Consider the following 19925-nt stretch of genomic DNA (forward strand, 5'->3'; position numbering starts at 1 on the left):
CAATCTCGTATTGACTCAGCGTATTTATATACATCCCACACAGCAAAGCGGACGGTACAAGCACAGCATAGGACTTATATACTGACGAATGAGCGTTCGGAACAAATCATGCAACAAACACCAAAAAAAGGTAACCTTCAAAGACCGGATATCTGGGTTTTATTTCGATTATCTTAAAGTTATTTGTTTTAACTGCAAAACTAAGTGCATTGATAGCAATATCTGGTCAGATATCTCGAAAACTCAACGACCTACGCGCTTTTTGACAAACTGCAAATTAGAAGCTAATTAAAAACATGAACTATAATTAAAAATGAAACACTAATAAATGATATATGCTGTGCAGCTGAGAAAAATGAAAAGGAAATCTTTCCGAATGTTGTCGAAATTTAAGATTGATTTTACAAAGAATTGAACATCTATCATCGGAACAAACGAAAGTCTCGTAGAGAAGTTGGCAAAGAAGCGTGCATAGCATGTCTAAATGATTGATCTCTGGCGAGATTGTGCGAGACTTCGTGTGTAGTCGCGACTGTAGAAATGACATACACTCCACGTGGTATCAAGCCAAACATTTTGAATGGCGTTCACATGTGTCCATAATAACTTTTAATGTTGCAAGTTTGATAAATAGCAATTGAAAAATGGAATTGTACATGGTTGTCAACTAAGAAAAACAAACATGTCATTTATAAATTTGTTTTATATCTGAAGGATTTTTACCAGATGTAGTCAAGATTTACCTCGCTGACATACTGAACTTTTTTAAGGCCATAAACTAATAGATCGACATGTATTATATAAATCGTTGTACAATACTACGTCGGCAAATTATGCTATTATACTTTTCTTCGTTCATCTTCACGTAAAAGTCGTTACGGTAGGTTGCATTGAAATAAGAAGAGAATCATTTTATTGTGGAGAATTCGGGAATAGGAATAAAAATTAAAAAAAAACTTTGTTGATAAATATGTAGAGGTAATAGCCAGTGGCGGATCCAGAAATTTTCATAAGTGGGGGCCAACTGACTGACCTAAGAGGGGGCCCGCTCCAGTCACGCTTCAGTGATTCCCTATATAAGCAACCAATTTTTTCCCAAAAAGGGGGGCCCGGGCCCCATGCCCCCCCTAAATCCGCCTCTGATAGCTTATACTATTATTTTTAAATTGAATTAATTCTTCTATACAACCATTTATTATGTATATACATGTATATAGCTCTTCGGCCATTTCGGTTCTTTGGCATTCTTGGATTTCAAATGTTCGGTTTTGAGCATAAATTATGAAGACCGTATTTCAGAAGACGCTTTGTATACGCATCAAATTTATAATGTGTTGATTTTATTTTTTAATAATAAATGACATAATTGCACTCTTGACTGTAAATAGTCATTATATGCAGTGTTCATCAAATGAGATATGAGTAACACATTTAAATCACATTAACGTCTTCTGGAGAAAAAAAAAAACATCATATAACACAATATATATCTTCATGTTGTTGTCTACAGCTAAATATTAAGCAGCCGCCAATCTATCTAAACGATGCATTGCAATGTTTCCGTAAATAGTCTAAGTGTGAGGACACCAAACCCAACATATTTGAATGTTATGGTGATGTACTGCATTGTGATTATATTTAAGTAGCTATGTATAATTGGAAGATAGTAATATCTAGCTTTAAATGGCAATCAGCGAAAACTTGCTTGTATGTATCTCCTTTTCTTTTTAAGTCGGAGGGAATAAGTACAATCATATATATTCTGTTATCTGGATTGCACCAAATGCCACTAGAAAAATCTGACTTTTTTCTATATACACATTTTTCTCACCACTGCATACACATCAGTCTATTAATCACTTTCCCAAACTTTTTTCCCTATAATATATCACGAGTTATCAACAGGTGACATACGTTTGATTTACACCATTTTTACTAAATGACAAGGACATATGATGTCTGTTTCTAAAGTAAGAATTCGAAAGTTTAAGGTGTAAGCAATCCGTGTTGTATAGATTTGAAATAGGACCAGAGACAACATGATTAAATCAAAGTTACAACATAACATAAAAACTTCACAACGTTAACAAACTTTCCATACATACATAATATTTCTAACAACATTCATATTAGTCTATTTTAAAAGTCAGAAACTATTATGAAACTCGTTCTAATAAAAACTCCCATTAGTATAACGAAATCAGAGTTCAATATATATTCAATTGTATTTTAATAAGATTGTAAGAAACTAAGGTTTCAACTCCTACAGGCAAAGTTGACCTTTGATATATTATTTTGCAAATATTTTTAGCTGCTTTTTGGTCTTATTATAGCTCTCCATATCCGTATCAGTGTTTCGGTTCTTATCAATCTTTGGCTTTGGGTGTTTCTGATGAAGGTAAATCCAGAAATGAATGACATTCATAAAGATTTTTTTTTTTTTTTTTTTGATTTTTTTGAAAGTATTCATAATAAAGAAATATATTTACTCAATGGTACTTTTGAAATTTTGATAGGAAAATTAATAACTGATATACACTGCATTACTCGTGATTATTACTTCATGGATGAAGTTTAGAAAACTGACGTCAATGATTTATGTTGTGGCGATAAAAAAAAATCGGTCAAATTTTCATCTCCTGTAATTATATCGCTGATAAACTCGAAATTGATGCCTTTACTTCATAATGTTTTATACACAGGGGCATACAATCGTCATTTTTTTTGGTCTCGCTTTGCTCGGCAATATTTCGACCTCTTTTCTCGAACCCTGGATCCAGCGCGACTTACTGAGTAATGTTAAATATCTATATACAATAATCTGTATATATGTATACATACTCATTGGCATATTTCTAAGTTTCCAGAATTAAGCCGCCATCAGAATTTTTTTACACCTAAAACGATACCAGCTGTAATAAAACAGTCATTAATTGCAAAAAGTATAATCTGTTCGATTGAAGCTGACGGTTATTAATTTTGTGTAATTTGTAACTAACAATTATACGTGTTTTCTTTAAACGTTTTTGGTTGTTCACTTGATTTTCAAGTGGGAAAGGGCAAAAGAGGTAAAGTATACGTGGATGATGATTTGAAAGCTTTTAAGTTTCCTATTAACAAGATGTTGATTTAAGACGTTATCAGTATTTCTGCAAGGCATTCTACATTTGTGAAACTCTCAAATATAATTAGCATAAAATAACACATTAGTAGTTCGACTTTTAAATACTTCAACGGCCTGCGACGACAGTTTACTGTCATAATTAACACAAATAACATTTATCAACTTTACCCTTTATTACTGAAATTTAATAGAGCATATATATTTTGTCAAAAAATGCCGAAAAAGCATTAATATACACCCGTACCATGCGACTATCTATGAATGAAAATCATGATAAAAATCAGCTATATATCTTAATACCCTTCTCCTATAATGCAATTTATTTGATGAAGTATATCATAGCTCTGATTTTATTAAAATGTCACATGAATATTTATAATAGTATACCAGATACTCAGTCTCTGATAGTATATACATAACCTTGCTACAGTCAATTAGCATTCTTAATGAAACATTTATAGGGTGCGGGTTATACACATGTTTAGAAATATAAGCCATGCACTAAATGGATGAAAAGTAAACAAATGAACTTATATTAATAAATACGGTTTTGTGGGGAGGGGTGTAGTCCATTATATCCCTGATATATAAGAAGACAGACAATAACCCCGTTAATGTCAATATCTGTATAGTACGTCCTGTATCTACATTTGATTGCCATTTTTTTCTAATAAAATACTATAGGCGAAATGATATATACTTCATCAAATAAATTGTATTATGAGAGTATTTATTCCTCCATTGATATAATTATAAAGAGAGAGAGACAGACATACAGAGATTAGTTTACTTTTTTTCTTCAATAAAATTGAATTTATTTTTATTGCATTATAAAAATTGAAAACGTCTAGTAGTTCTGTTCATGGACAAATCTGAGATTGAGATTGCTCTGCAGGTTAGGGAAATCACTCAAAAAAAAAGAGAAGAAATAAAAAACATACTTAATATACACAGTTTTAGGGAGCTGTTCACTTGCTTTATTTAACTACATATAAAAACAGGCTATAACCGTTGCAAACCAAGGCTCCGTGTTGAAGGCCGCACTTTAACCTATAGTTGTTTACTTTTTACACAATAGAATTAGAGATGGAAAGTCGTCTTATTGGCACTCATACCACATATCCTTATTTATAATAAACGGGTGTACCAAACTATATATAGCTATATATATTTAATTTTAAACATATTTATTTATAGTGGATTGGGAAACAAGTTTTGCAACTTATATTAATCCCTTTCCACTTTGCGGGTGCGAGTGCTGCCTTGTAGCCTACTCTTTTTCGAAATCTACAAGGGTGTCTTTAACGTGCAAGAGATATTGCTCTCTCTTAACACGGGTCAGACATTTATCGTCCCCTTCTGACATATAGCTCTGTGTCAATTCAAGTTCCATTTATTGGTGTACCTTAAGTGAATAGATTTTTGTGGGAAGTTTTTTTGCATTAAAACACTAAGAAAATGTTAATCCTGAAATGTATAGTCTTAGTACCAAAGTACTTTCCATAAAAAGCACACAAAAAAATGTTGGTATTGAGACAAGATAATTCAGCGTTATTATAGGCCATGCATATATATTGACATATTCACTCATATAAAATGCATTTTTGATCATACTATCATAGTTTCTTGAATCTGATTCAAATCGTTCCAAGAGATAACTTTTCTATTTGCATTTGTTTAAATATTTACAGCATTATAACAATCGTTAACCAATTAACAAGCCTGGATTGATTGATATGAGGTAGTTTCACCACGGATTTTTATAATGCATTGGAAGTTATGTTGCGTAGTTAAGTGAATCGTTCATAACGACCCATTTTTATGAATTAAACCACATAAAACCATCTAAGAGGAACGTTTTAAAGGATTACATATACAACATTATAACATTTTTTCCCCTTTAAAAACATTAACTTGATTAAGAAGATCTCAATTATTCATTTGCGAAACTCCCCAAGATGTTATGCACTATGCATGTCTTGTCGCTTAATAGCAAGTCTCCAAATGATATCTTAAAATCAAACAAGTATTACATAACTATAAGGAGATAATGTATGATTCCCAATGAGACAACTATCAATACAGACAAAGAGACATAGATGTCATATATTTTTTGCCTATATTAAAGAGATTTATAATATTTTGAATTTTTCGTTGGTTTTTACCTTTCCCGAAACGCTTATTAGAATTATTACAATTATCATAAATAACAAACGCGTGGTTCCTCATTGGCGGAACTCAAACGTGTGGTTCCTTATTGGTGGAATTCAAATGTGTGGTTAACGTGTGGTCATTGGTGGAATTCAAACGTGTGGTTTCTAATTGGTGGAATCCAAACGTGTGGAAATAAAACATGGTGGAATTAAAACGCGTTGTTCCTCATTGGTGGAATTCATACATCGGTGCAATAGTCATAGTAACGAAAATGATCCTTATCTTTTGACTTCGTAATCAAATTCCACCAATGAGGAACCACGCGTTTACATCCTCATTGATGGAATATGATTACGAAGTCAAAAGATGAGGATCATTTTCGTTACTATACAATAATTAGATAAATTTGACAAAAAACAGTTCAATTTACAATTTTATAACAAAAATTACATTAATTTCAATTTGAGATATACTTACTGTTACAACGCAACTTTTAACTGACAAAATAGATTAGAAGGAATGATTGTAGTTAGATATATTACGTTAAATTGATATCGTGACGTCATAGATATTGCGATATGGACATTTCTTTGAAGAAACACCATGTCAATAGGAAATCCTACACATGTAGTGTCCAAAAATGTAATCTGTATCAATTTTTGTTAAAGCTTTTTGGAAATGAAAATGTACATGGACGATTTTTGTTGTTAAATTATTTTTGCAATTTTCATCTGCAATTAAAAAAAAAGTCGAGCTTTGGAAATACCATAAAACTATCCGCTCTACTAATATTTTGTGAATAATCTTTTGATTCCAATGTCTATATTGAAGATCCAATAAAAACTCCACCAAGGTTCCTGCAAAAGTGTTGACAAATTTGACCCCTCTGCCTTTTACACATAAGTATTCTTTATTCTAAAACAAAGACCGATTAGTGTAAACAATACTTTATTTTGAAAATATTAACATAAACATTACAATATGAAAGTTTTATTCGGATTGGAAACAAGACAGATGGATAGAATAGGTCCAACTCTGAAAAAATAAGTTAAAGAATAGCACGTGTAATATATAAACTGATACATTGTATTACGAAGGGACAGGGCAGCTCGTTCGTTGTAAAAAATATCCTTTTCTGGGAATGAATTGAAACATTGTATTTGTTTTGTTTCAGGAAGAAATTTTCGATCAACTTATATGCCTTAATCTAATAAGGCATTTCTATGAGAATCTATTCGTCTGATCCCTATGAGGTAGACTTAATAATGCTGAAGAATGGTGAGAAGCTAACCGCTTTTAAGCTTCAACATGATAGATATAAGAAGATGTGATATGAGGGACATTATAAGGGATTTAGTCATGGTATATTTTACAGCTTGATATTCAGCAGTACATCTATACGTCATTTGATCTCTGGTCGAGAGTTGTCAAATTGGCAATTATATATGTACAACATCTTTTAACTTTTATATATTCTTTAATGATGTTGATCTTGTGCCACTGGTTTGTTGTGGTAAGGTAACAGTAAGGTATATTACAAATATCTTTGTTTTTATATTCACGTCATAAAACAATCTGAATTTTACGATTGATTTTTTTGTTCTTGGTTTTGTTTGTTGTTGGGTTAATGTTTTATTGGTACACTCCATATTTATTTAAATAGCAACACACATATAAAATAACTATCCATGGTGCCATTATAAATTGAAGTATGATACCATTGTAACTACTGTAAAATATATACCTAAGATGAGTCGAGGAAAGAGCTTGCACGTTCTGCTTTCTTCCAAAAAGAAATGCTATGACTGATTTTCGTCCGTGTAGACATAGACACGCGTCATTTTTCGAGCTTGTTTTTTTTCTGCAGTATATATCTTATATCTAGATTCAAAAGATATAAACCGTTATGTCGGTAATTCTAGCACTCAAAATATATTGCTGCTTCCGTCTTCAAAAGGATTATTGTATTTTTATTTGTATAATCTTTCAATCCGTATATATTGTAGATTTTCTATCTCATATCACAGGAAAATATGATATCGTCGATATATTGATAAAACTCTTTAGCATATGGAATTTCATATAAAACTAGTCTACCAGGAGTTAAAGATGTTTCTATAGTCTTTTCAGTGGAAGTTAGCACACTCATGCTCAAAGATAACTTTTGCTATAAAGGACTTTTTTCTTGCCCATTTTATGTTCTCACCTTAGTACATTTGTTGACAAAACTATTTTTAAATTATAACATCAATTCCATATTTCATTTACGTTTCATCTTATGCATACAACCCTACAACAAATCATATAACATGATATTTTCCATATCAGATATATCATCACCCCTAGGTCAAGATATCAGCCCTAACAACCAAGGGTAGATAATACACATGATATGACATATGGCATGTCATGATCTTTTTATCATATTATCGTTGTTTATACTCGACTGAAATATATGCTAAATCAATGTATGTCACTCTCTGAAACTAATCACATATGCACGTGCCCTTATCACAGCTTTATGACGTCATTTACGTTTATACGTTATTGTTATTCGAAAAAACTAATAGAAATCATCGGAAAACTTCGGATATAGAAATATTTAGTAGATAATTCTACAGATGTGTGCAATGATACATATAATTTTAAAAAGAGATATTCGGGGAAAAGTTGGAATGATTTTGTAAAGAATACAGATTATTGTGGAAAAATGAATGGCCTCCGTCAGTGTCGGTCTTTATTTCACACCAGGGGCGTAGCTTACGTTGAGGCAACCGAGGCAACTGCCTCGTCCGGCAAAAAAAAAAAAACCACAAAAAAATATTTTCCTTCACTGTATTTTCTTTTAAATGATTGTCGCAGCAAACTGGCTACTTAACAATAAGATAGCAACTTGTTATGTATTGTTGGCGCGGTTATTGATTCATACCCTTTACGAATTATTCAAGACTTATGGAAACATTTGAATTAATTTTCCCTCCTCTACTTGGACAAACCCTGTACGGTAGTTTTCTGTAATTCATGTTTGTCAGAGTAAAAGGAAATCGACAACAGAGTTATTTTGTCCTACCCCATTGCAAGCGAAAACAGTGAGAAGAATAGACGAGGATCCAACTCACGAGTCACCCGATCAAATCACTTTACCATTGAATTAGGTAAATTATTTAATTTTGTATCAGAATAATTTCTAGTATATAAGGGCCTGGGTGAGGATTTTAAGAAAACAGAAAAATCGGCCCTGAAATTAATTTAAATTTAAAAGAATATGGATTTAAAATAGTGCTTAATTATAAAATAAAGGAAAATCAAATTATGGGCGACAATGATTAAAAAACAAATATTTGATAATCCCATTCTTAGCATTCAAACCCCCATTAATAACCGTTGACATGTTCCCCTACGACTATGTTCATTGACTCTGGTACCAAACAAAACAAAATATGCATCTATATATTATAGTGCACAGAAAACAATTTATATGTTGTGGTTTTAAGTTTTATTCTCGCTATTTTAAATTCATAGTACGTTTTCACAAGCAGGGAATTTAAGATATTTAAAGGAATCACTAATTCCAGAGAAATATGTCTGTTAGTTAATACATAATGTCAGTTTATATATAAAAAAAAATCAACCAAATACTGTTCATTTATAATGAAGACTTCAGAATAAAGTAAATGTTAGTTATTCGCCGGTTGTCATGTTCATCATGAATGAAAAAAAGTAAAAAATCATTCAATATATAATTACAAGACCTTCGAAGGAATACACCACTAAAACAAGTGCCGTGCTACACTTTCCATGTAGCATATGTTTTTCTCCTAGTTTATCCTGAAATTCGTTTGTTCAATTCAGCTGTCATTTTGTGGTGATCATCTATAATTCTATAATTCGTTGATTCGTGACCTACGACCAAATAAATGATCATCACAACACTTATTACAAATAAACCTTACTATTTTCGGTTTTTTTCTTCTGTATTGAACATTTTGTACAGGTTTCTTCTATCCACCGAGCAAGGTCATGATTTCTTGTGATATGACGTTAACTCATGTCACAGTGAGGTACAGCCAACTATATTAGAGTGTTCTACGGCTTGGAAATATATTGTGAACCATTAGGCATTTGAGCTGGCTTTCTGCTGGGGACAGTATGTCAATATATATGTTCCTGCTTTCTGTAACTGCTAGCAAGTCAGGAAACTGACTTTTCATTGGTTGTCTAATGTGATACCTTCACGTATTTTGTTATTTTTATAGCTTTGAGTATAGATAGTAAGGCATATAATTAACATTATTATGATGAAAGAAAATTGAACAGCAACTATTTTTAACGATTCTTTTTTGTTCAAATTATAAAAACCTCGATAGCTTCAGGGGGGCGCAGCCCCCATGACCCCCTGCCTCGGTATAAAAAGTAAAAACACAAAAATACTGAACTCCGAGGAAAATTCAAAAAGGAAAATCAAAAATCAAAAGGCAAAATCAAAAGTCCAAAAACATCAAACGAATGGATAACAACTGTCATATTCCTGACTTGGTACAGGCATTTTCTAATGTAGAAAATGGTGGATTGAACCTGGTTTTATAGCTAGCTAAACCTCTCACTTTTATGACAGTCGCATCAAATTCCATTACATTGTCAACGATGCATGAACAAAACAAACATACTCAAAGAGTAAAAATGTCAACAATAGGGGTACAACAGTCAATATTGTGTTATCATCTTAATATCACTACATAAACAACAAATGTAACAAAGTAGCACAAAAAGGCATACATCAAATTTAACATTCTCATTTTGCTTATCTTATACGGCTGAATTTATCTATGTAAAGTCTACCCATAAATAAACAGAAGGCAAGCTACGCCACTGCACACAATAGTTACATGCCCATGTATAGAAGTAAGAATGCGCTGACATCAATATGGGGTCAGTACTAGTAATCAGATGATTTAAGGCGTAATCTTAAGTTATAGAACTTGAATTCAATACTGATTGTCCTTTTTGGTTTGGTGAAGTATATATAACGTTAGTTACTTTATCCAGAATCTTTTCCAGCCCACCCATTGATAGTGTGAATTCATGTCTGTAATAACGACTGCCAAAATATTTAACATAATTTTTTAAGTTCGTGAAATTTATAAAAGTAACTATAACTGATTATCTTCTTCAAAGTCACGTAATAACATCAAAACATAAAAAAAACTTCTATGTTTTTAAACTTCAAATTATAGCAGTACATAAATAGATAACTAAAAAGTCAATTCATACTGAAATGTTGAATGTACCATAAAGTTTTATTATTTAGCTTAAAGTTGTTTTTATAATTCTTTTTGGGGAAATTCGTTGGATAGTATGCATCATGTCGGAAGTCATTTCATTTCAGTTACAATATTTAGCTCAAGAAAAATACAAGAATTGAATACACTATAAAAAATTATAAGAACGTTCATTCAACTTTTTTATTTCTTGAGATGCAGATTGCTGATCCGAAGGAAAGAGACATAGTAAAAAATACATCTCAAGAATCACTGGTGTAAAACTAAATTTACATTAGGACACATCAACGTCCAATTTAATGGTTAGTGAACGAGATGATGTTTTGTTGTGGTTTATATTTACAGCATAGATTCCTTTTGATCAAGCACCAGTTATGTTCTCTTGGTGGCAAGACATTTCGGTGGGTGACGGTCGAAACGGAGATAAGATCAAGTTGGCTAGGCAGGAAAATGATATTAGTTTGCTTATGAATATTTTCTACTGACAGCCGATGTTTAGCAATCGTATGGTAGTAGTCGCTTAATGACAAATCGCATATTTATATACTATTAATGATGCGGTCTTTTCACTTTGCTGGACGCCATGTCTACATTTTAGAAAGAGATTAATTAAAAAGGTATCATTTTATGCCGTGTACGACACAAGACATCAATAGCAATGATTATAGACCGTGTATCAAAGAAAAAATGTTAACTGTGTTTTTATTGGGAGTGAAAACTTTTAGATTTCTTAATTACAGAGCGATTGTCATTCCGATGGGATATAAATGTCGGACAGCATACCCATGATCTCGCCCTTAATGGCTGACCGCCCTTTTGTGTTTTAGTCAACACATGCAATTGAAGTAACAACTTCATAGAGTAAACGATTAATGGAATATATATTATAAAAATAAGAAACTTTTCTTCTGCAATTACACGTGAAATATCTTGTTCTCGTTTTTTCAACTTTTTCGTAATGTATGGGTGTTAGTCTTGATACATCACAATTGATGCTTTTTGTAGAAAATATATGGAAGGGACAAAATCATGATCTATTAAAAATTTTCAATCAGTATGTATTACAGCTTGGAAATATTTTAAATTTTAAATTATATCAGAATGAATATTGGACTACTGTCTGTAACTTTCAATTGGCATATCGACATCAATTGGTTTATTTAATATACATTGCATGTCGATGCATAATAAACTCATCATAGATACCAAGATTATTCATTTTGTATTTGCGCCAGACGCACGTTTCGTCTACAAAAGACTCATCAGTGACGCTCGATTAAAAAAAGTTAAAAAGGCCAAATAAAGTAAGAAGTTGAAGAGTATCAGACTAAGAGTTCCTTAAAATTTTGCCAATTACAAATAAGGTATAATCTTTTTCTGAGATAGAAAATCCTTAGTGTTTAAAAAATTCAAAATTAATTTATAATTATGACTATGTCAAGCATCTGAGCAACATCATTTTCCTATAAGAGTTACAATTCAACACACGAACTGTCCTTTCTGTATATATAGGTTTTATAATAAAATATTTAAAAGAAAGGAATACAAAGAAGGCATTGAAGAATGCAAACGAAAGAATGACACAATGAATGTATACAAAGGTTTTGTATTGTTGGATTTCCAAACTATTAGTGCCGAGCGTACTGAGCGAGCGTACCTTTCAAGGTTATTTCAAAAACAAATTGCATGTGCATTTGAATCATTCATCCTTGAACATGCTACACTATCCAATACTACGTGGATACACTATCCAATACAAGCTAAATTTGGCAAAACTTTTAGGAATTTTGGTCTTCATTGCTCTTCAACTTCGTACTTTATTTTGCCTTTTCACTGTTTTAGATTCGAGCGTCACTGATGAGTGTTTTGTAGACGAAACACGCGTCTGGCGTATATACAAAATTTAGTCCTGGTATCTATGATGAGTTTACGTACTATACGACTTAGATAGAATCTTAGATATTTGATAATTTACTTGTGCAGAAATGTCATGAACATTAGTTTTTTTTTCATCAACAAAATAAAACCATAAAAATGAACAAGATATTATTATTATATATGTTTCTGTGGCATAGTTAATCGAACTTTATACTTTTAAATTGTGAAATTTAGTATACATTAATTTTAAGTTCAAACTAAAGCATGCACAATTTAACTAGGTCTATTGCGTGACAAAATATCATGTACTAGTAATAAATAGTTCAAATCAAAGTAGAATACATTATAAATTGTAATAATTTATTTTCTTGATATCATATTAAAAGATTTAAGACAACTGAAACCGAGGTTATATCCAACCTCAAAAGTACGATGCCAAGGCAAATAAATAAACAAAACGACATATATAGACAAACAATAGTCTACAAAACGACATATATAGACCAACAGTAGTCTACAAAACACAACATAGGAACTAAAGGTTGAGCAACATCAACCTTTTTATTCTTTAATTTTCAACTACTTTCTGACAAAAGACTGTAGGTATATTTAATTAAAATAGAAAAGGGAAATTAAGAGAGAAAGAATGCTTATCAAACGAAAGTTCCAAAAGCCCTTGACTAACCCATATGTAAGAAAGAGTTCAAGATTGAGTCGCAGATTCTAAATTCAAATTACAAATAACAAAAACCTTGAAAGCAAATTTCTAATTGTCATTAAATCAAATAATAAAGAATAATATTATTTTTTAGATTGAAGATATTGATCGAAAATGAAGCGATGTATTTTATTTCAAATCTGATGATTTGAAGGATAAATAAATAATGATTTTTTGAAATGATACCTGAAATGATATCAGATTTGAAGAATCTGTGATCAGTTCATATGGATTAATATCTCATCCGTATGTTCATATCTGTCACCATGTAAATTTGTGAAATATGAAACTGATTGCTCATCAATTTCACGTTTGGTCAACGTAAAGTATAGGTATCGCTGTTAGTGTTTTATTGTATGATTTAATGTAGAAGTTATCGCTGAGATGATGATACAAAGATAGTGGTAACATTTTCTTACAGCTTGCATCCAATTCCATCAAAATGTCAGAAGTTGTTCTTAATTAAATTTTAATGAAGACACTTATTTTATTTAACATGCATCATGAAAATTTCATAAAAAGTAATGTTATATCTTCTGTACAACAATTCAAACAATAGAAATCTTGTGACAATATGATGGTCTTGTATAGTTTAAATCTGACACGGTAAACTATATCTATATTCAGATACAAACGACAAGGAGTATTCTCATAAAGTATGATATTGTATATGACTAGCAAACAACCATATTTTTTTTATCTGAAAGAAACTCCAAATTATCAGTTTTTAGAAAGATACAAAAGGGCAGACAAACTCATAGAACGACTAAGCAACACGAACCCCATCAAAAACTGGGGGTGATATCGTGTGCTCTGAAAGGGTAAGCAGATCATGCTCCACATGTGGCACCCGTCGTGTTGTTCATTTTATTACAAACCCGGTAAATAGTCTATAATTTGGTAGGTCACTTTATTTGTCAGTTTGTCACTTTCGGGGTATATATCTCCCAATTGATACGATATTCCCGTGCTTGCATTTCCTATCATGATTTTCTTGATAGAGGGTTGCTGCTCACAAGGAAGCTATTAAACCAAAAGTTCCAAATGGTGAAGTTGAAGTCATCCATTCGTAAATTTTACGCACGCAATCACGAGTTGGTTGACCGTTATGGAATAACCGTTTCACAAATGATATCGGATATGTTCCTTACGTCGTAACTACAATTCCCTTTCCTTTCATGAATGTCACATACAGAATTAGACTATTTATACCGGATTTGTTATAACATAAGCAACACGACGGGTGCCACATGTGGAGCAGGATCTGCTTACCCTTCCGGATAAAATGAGATCCCCCATAGGTTTTGGTGGGGTTCGTGTTGTTTATCTTTAGTTTTCAATGTTGTGTCATGTGTGCTATTGTTTGTCTGTTTGTCTTTTTTATTGTTAGCCATGGCATTGTCAGTTTATTTTCGATTTATGAGTTTGACTGTCCCTCTGATATCTTTCGTCACTGTTTTATTTGGCCTTTTAAACATTTTTTTTTTATTTGAGCGTCACTGATGAGTGTTTTGTAGACGAAACGCGCGTTTGGCGTAAACATAAAATTTTATTTTAATCTTGGTATCTATGATGAGTTTAATCGGGTCAAATTAGGGTTCTATTAATATAAGAAACTAAAAACACAACAGGTAGGGCTTCCTCTGCCCCCTTTTTATTTAAATTTATACTTCAAATTTTACATAAGCGGTCATCTCAGTACCAGAATCTATGAAAAACGAGACAATTTTAATTGTGGTATTATCAATTCAAAACCTTTATAAAAATATACGAATTTCACCTGTTTAATGGAAATACATTTCCCAACTCATTCCGTATTCAAGAGCTTCATTCATGAAATGATCCATGTAAACTTGTCGCTCCTTTAAATAAACTTATTCTAAAAGGTTACCTATTCAACACTGTAATAAGATCATTAGATATTGTTTTTATTGGTATAATATTGATTTTGTTATCAGTAAATTGAAAGCTAACTGAATAGTACTAGTATGTTATATGCATATACATATTCATTGATCTACAATCTGTCGATACCTGTAACTTGGCATTGCACAAGGTCATGTTTTTCTCTGGCTGTTTATGACGTCTTTACACTAAATCCATTGGATGTTGGATGTGTACGGATTGATAGTTTAGTCTTAGTTGCATGATTTTTTATTAGTTGTTAGTAGCTTTGAACTAGCTGTCAGATAACTGCGAGTACTCTCAGATCTGTTCATTGTGTCTTTTTGTGTCGGGATGTATAAGTACCGGACCACGTCCACTTGTATTTTTGTCCTTCTGATGAGTTAAGCCTTTTTCAACTGAATTTTTATAGTTCGTTCTTATGTTGTACTGTTATACCACCGTCCCAGGTAAGGGGAAGGTTGGGATCCTGCTAACATATTTAACCCCGCCACATTATTTATGTAAGTGCCTGTCCCAAATCAGGAGTCTTTAATTCAGTGATTGTCGTCTGTTTATGTGTTACATACATGTATTTGTTTTTCGTTCACTTTTTTACATAAATAATGCCGTTAGTTTTCTCGTTTGAATTGTTTTACATTGTCTTATCGGGGCCTTTTATAGCTGACTATGCGGTATGGGCTTTGCTCATTGGTGAAGGCCGTATGGTGACCTATAGTTGTTAATTTCTGTTTCATTTCGGTCTTTTGTGGATAGTTGTCTTATTGGCAATCATACCACATCTTCTTTTTCATACTAGCTGCTGCTACTCAGAATTTGTAAAACATTTCCAGTGTCTTATTATAAACGTAATATAGTATTGATTTATTTGTCTTTGTAAAACTTAGATTTTCTGTTTAGTATTATTTTTGGCAATATTCATTTTAAGTGGCTGGGTACTCATACATCCCGTCATTGTGTTATTGTGCTATGGTTAATTTTTGTAGTCTTGTCTTTCGTATTTTCGCTTTTTTTTGTGTATTTTAATTGACATATTTGCTTTTTTTTTTATAGTGATTCAGATTAAAATACAATGTTTACTGCTGTACATCTATTTTAGACATTTTTACAAAAACGTTTCATCGTTGTCAATATATTGGAATTGTATGTGATTGTCATACAAGTGAGAGGTTTATCTAGCTATTAAACCAGGTTTAATCAACCATTTTCTACATTAGAAAGTGCATGTACCAAGTCAGGAATATGACATTTTTTATTCATTCGTTTGATGTGTTTGAGCTTTTGATTTTGCCTTTTGATAAGGGACTTTCAGTTAAGAATATTCATCGGAGTTTGGTATTTTTTATTTCCCCAACTCATTCAAGATCTGTACACCATCCCCAGTGTCTGAGCAGATGAACCAGGGGTATGGATGTCATGTCAAAGAACATCTCGTCATTTTTTTAAGAATATTTTCATCAGAAGATACCAAGACCTTGTTGGTAAATATTCCGTATCAACTTCACAAGTAGTAAATAATTAGTTTTCCTGTTTAGTCTTTCTTTTGGCAATACTCATTTTAAGTGGCTAGGTACTTCGCTAATATGCTTTTTCTATATATGCCTTTTGTATATTTTTGTTGACATGTTGGCATGTTTTTATAGTGATTTAGATTAAAACACACATGTTGACTGTAGTACCCCTATTTTTTAAAGTTATACACATATGTCTGTTTGTTTTGTTCACACATCGTTGTCAATATAATTGAATTTTATGTGACTGTCATACAAGTGAGAGGTTTAGCTAGCTATAAAACCAGGATTTATCCACCATTTCCTACATTAAAATATGCATGTAGCAAGTCAGGCGGAATATGCCAGTTGTAATCGAATTGTTTAAGCTTTTGGTTTTAAAGGGACTTCCAATTAAGAATATTCATTGGAGTTCGGTATTTTTCTATTTTTTTATTTTTTGCACTTTTGTGTTTTTTGCGTCTTTGTTTGTTTAAATTGTTAGGTAGGGTATACAACAAAGAGCACTTTCAACCTCCGATTTGTATAACAACTCCATTGACAATTATTTGAATAATTCGGAAAATATTTGGCCAGGGTTTGAAATTTTTTTGATCACTGTTTTATCTGCATATGATGTTTCTCTTTTGTTCTGCTTATAGATCAAAACTGTACATAACTTGTATTTTTTAAAAAGTGCTATTATTACGGTATCAAAAAATATCAGAAAAAAAGTTCCTGTATTCTGTTCATGAAGTACATTAAATTCATCCATTGACTGGGACAATTTACGTGAACGTTTGTATGTAACGACCACTGCTCACTATGTACTTTTTAAAGACACTTAAACTATGGGGTCACCAAAGGTTCTCAACACCTCAATAAAGTAATTCGAAAAAATTAATCAGAAATAACACGATGTTTTGATTTATATCAATTATATAAATCAAAACATAAAGGTTATTCCTGATTATTTTTTCGAATTATTTTATAATTAAAGGAGTTAAGAAACCTTTGGTGACCCCACAGTTTAAATGTCTATCGTAGGTACGTCGTGAACAGTGGTCGTTACAGACAAACGTTCACGTAAATTGTCCCAGTCAATGGATGAATTTAATGTGTCAATCAATGGCCACAGCCACACTGTTTTAAATTTTATTCTAAAATATCTAAAATTATTGTATTTGGATCTCCTAACCTTTTGGCATTGCGATTTATTCCAGAAACCAATGCCATGTGCACTGGAAACGGTACTCAAAGTTTATTTTCGATATGTACTTGGCATTAGATTCTGGAAAAATAATAACCTATAGATTAAGGAAAAGAAATGTTGGTTTATAACTTAGAAATTTAGTCTTCTAAATACTCTAAAATTTTTGTTGATGACAATTATAATTATTGCACTGTCAATCTACAAAAAGATTAGTCCGAATAATTATGACGACTGGCAAGGCTATTTAAAAAAAAAATTTCTGGCGTCCCAGAAAAAAATTAGGCGTCCCAGAAAAAAATTAAAATAACCTTGCCAGACGTCATAATTATTTGGACTATAAAAAGATATGCTTAAGGGATAAAATCCAAAGGACTATTTGGTGGCAGTAAATAATAATTAGCTAACTGATATAAGGTACATGAAGTTGTTAAATTTGATGTATGCCTTTTTGTGATTCTTTTTGTACATTTGTATGTTTTTATAGTGATTAAGATGATAACACAATGTTGACTGCTGTACCCCTATTTTTGACCTTTTTTACCTATTGTGTCGGTTGGACCTATTGTGTCTGTTGGTTTTGTTCACGCATCGTTGTCATTATGAATGAATTTGATGCGACTGTTATACAATTGATAGGTTTAGCTAGCTTTAAAACCAAGTTCATTCCACCATTTTCTACATTCGAAAATGCCTGTACCAAGTCAGGAATATGACAGTTGTTATCCATTCGTTTGATGTGTTTGAACATTTGATTTTGGCATTTGATTAGGGACTTTCCTATTTGAATTTTCCTCGAGTTCAGTATTTTAGTGATTTTACTTTTTATATATCAATGGTCTGAAACGATCCTATCAGTTGTTCATTTTCCTTGGACAGTTTTCATTTATATTAAATTAGATTTTTGGTGATGTGATTTTTGTGATTAATTAAGACATTTAAGTTCACAGGAAGCTCTACACTAAAATTTACGACAAAAGGGACGATTTGTTTTGTTCCCTATTGTTTTTTTCCTTTTTTTTATTGTAATTTTCCTGTTGCACTATCTTGGCCCGTGTCAGTTGTGATATTTTGGATTTTAGTGAACGTTAGTTATGTATTACTAGTAAATTTTTAAGTCAGGGATTTCGTTATCACAAATTACTTAAAAGCATTCTTAAATTTTCCATATATATATATTTGGTTGTAGAAAACATATTAACGGGAAGGCACATCCTCATTTTTACTGAGATGTTGTTTACCGAGCCCTTAAATTCAGATATGATACGGGTAAACTTATCAATCATTTAAAGAAACATATTATGAAAGATTATCACCAGCCCAGTAGTCAGCACTTCTGTGTTTACATGAGTTATCATTGATATGGTCATAATTATAAATCAACTGTTTACCAAACTTTAAATTTTTGAAATAAGGCTTTTCTACCGCAGGAGTAGATTACCTAAGCTGTACATGGTAAAACTTTTAGGATTTTTAGGTCCCAATGGTCTTCAACTCCGTACTTTATTCGGCCTTTTTAAAAAAAAAAATATTCGAACGTTTCTGATGCGCCTTTTGTAGACGAAACGCGCGTCTGGCGTAAATACAAAATTTCAACCCTAATATCTATGATGAGTTTATTTATACCAATTCACCACTGTAATAAGATCTTTGAATATTGTTTTATTGGTATAAGTATTGATTTTAATATCAGTTAATTTAAAGCAAACTAAATATTATTGTTATATGCATATAGATATAGGAAGATGTGGTGTGAGTGCCAATGAGACAACTCTCCATCCAAATAACAATTTAAAAATTTTCATATGCACTTTCATGACTAAAATTTGTCCGATAACTGAAGTTTGGCATTGCTCAAGGTCATGTTTTTGTCTGACTGTTTTTAACTCTTTACACTAAATCCAACGGATGTTGGATGTGTCCTGACTGATTATAGTCGTAGATGTAAGATTTCTTGTTATCTGTCAGTAGCTGCGAGTACTCGCAGATCTATACTTAATGTATTTTGCTGTTAGGATGTACAAGATCCCGTACACTTACACTCTTACACACTTTTTGCTGTGATGAGCTAAACAGTTTTTGCGCTTAACGGAAGTGCCAGCTACATGCTTCTTGTTTTCTAATACTTTTAATGAGTGGTTGTAAGGTTAGCACGACAGATCGTTCA

The sequence above is a fragment of the Mytilus galloprovincialis genome, chromosome 1 (assembly GCF_965363235.1).
Source record: "Mytilus galloprovincialis chromosome 1, xbMytGall1.hap1.1, whole genome shotgun sequence".
Taxonomy (NCBI): domain Eukaryota; kingdom Metazoa; phylum Mollusca; class Bivalvia; order Mytilida; family Mytilidae; genus Mytilus; species Mytilus galloprovincialis.